The sequence below is a fragment of the Perca fluviatilis genome, chromosome 14, assembly GCF_010015445.1.
Source record: "Perca fluviatilis chromosome 14, GENO_Pfluv_1.0, whole genome shotgun sequence".
NCBI classification, from domain to species: Eukaryota; Metazoa; Chordata; class Actinopteri; order Perciformes; family Percidae; genus Perca; species Perca fluviatilis.
In genome coordinates this window covers 32,953,219-32,953,916 of record NC_053125.1, presented here as the reverse complement: position 1 = coordinate 32,953,916, position 698 = coordinate 32,953,219, and the positions used below count along the sequence as shown (strand labels likewise).

The following is a 698-nucleotide window of genomic DNA, read 5'->3' as shown; positions in this document are numbered from 1 at the left end:
TTTTAGCGTGTATAGAGCCAGCATATCTCCACCAGACTCCATGTAAATAATCAGGACTTTTAGTGTGTATAGAGCCAGCATATCTCCACCAGAATCCATGTAAATAATCAGGACTTTAGTGTGTATAGAGCCAGCATATCTCCACCATCCATGTAAATAAATTTTTTGTGTATAGAGCCACATATCTCCACCAGATCATGTAAATAATCAGGACTTTAGCGTGTATAGAGCCAGCATATCTCCACCAGAATCCATGTAAATAATCAGGACTTTAGTGTGTATAGAGCCAGCATATCTCCACCAGACTCCATGTAAATAATCAGGACTTTTAGCGTGTATAGAGCCAGCATATCTCCACATGTAAATGGGTGAATTAAGGGTTTATTTCAACCAAACCTGAGTGGTGATTGTTGGAACAGTGGAAAGTTGAACCAAGAAGGCTTTTGGTAGTTTTATTTAGTTTCTGTCCACTTTGAATGATGTGTGTTTTACGATGATAAAAGTACTGATTATTTACATGGAGTCTGGTGGAGTTTGGCGATGGTGAGTTCAGGGCTGTTTCTGGCCCTTAAACAATTAATTAATTATACATATTTAATCGTATTGTTAATTCTCTCTCCATTTAGACAATGTTAAGTTTCTCTAATGTTGAAATATCAGAACTGAAATACTTAAAAACGAGACTTTTGAAGTCATTT

At 36.5% G+C, this 698-nt stretch overlaps 1 protein-coding gene across 1 annotated transcript in view; it reads right to left on the bottom strand.

The window, feature by feature from the left end:
- Nucleotides 1–420: 420 nt before the first annotated feature.
- Nucleotides 421–698, bottom strand: part of LOC120572610 (kinesin-like protein KIF1C) — a 73,875-nt gene continuing 73,597 nt past the window's right edge. The window contains 1 exon segment of the mRNA XM_039821931.1: nt 421–698. This exon segment is cut by the window's right edge and continues 1,763 nt beyond it. The gene's annotated coding sequence lies outside the window, so the exon portion shown is untranslated.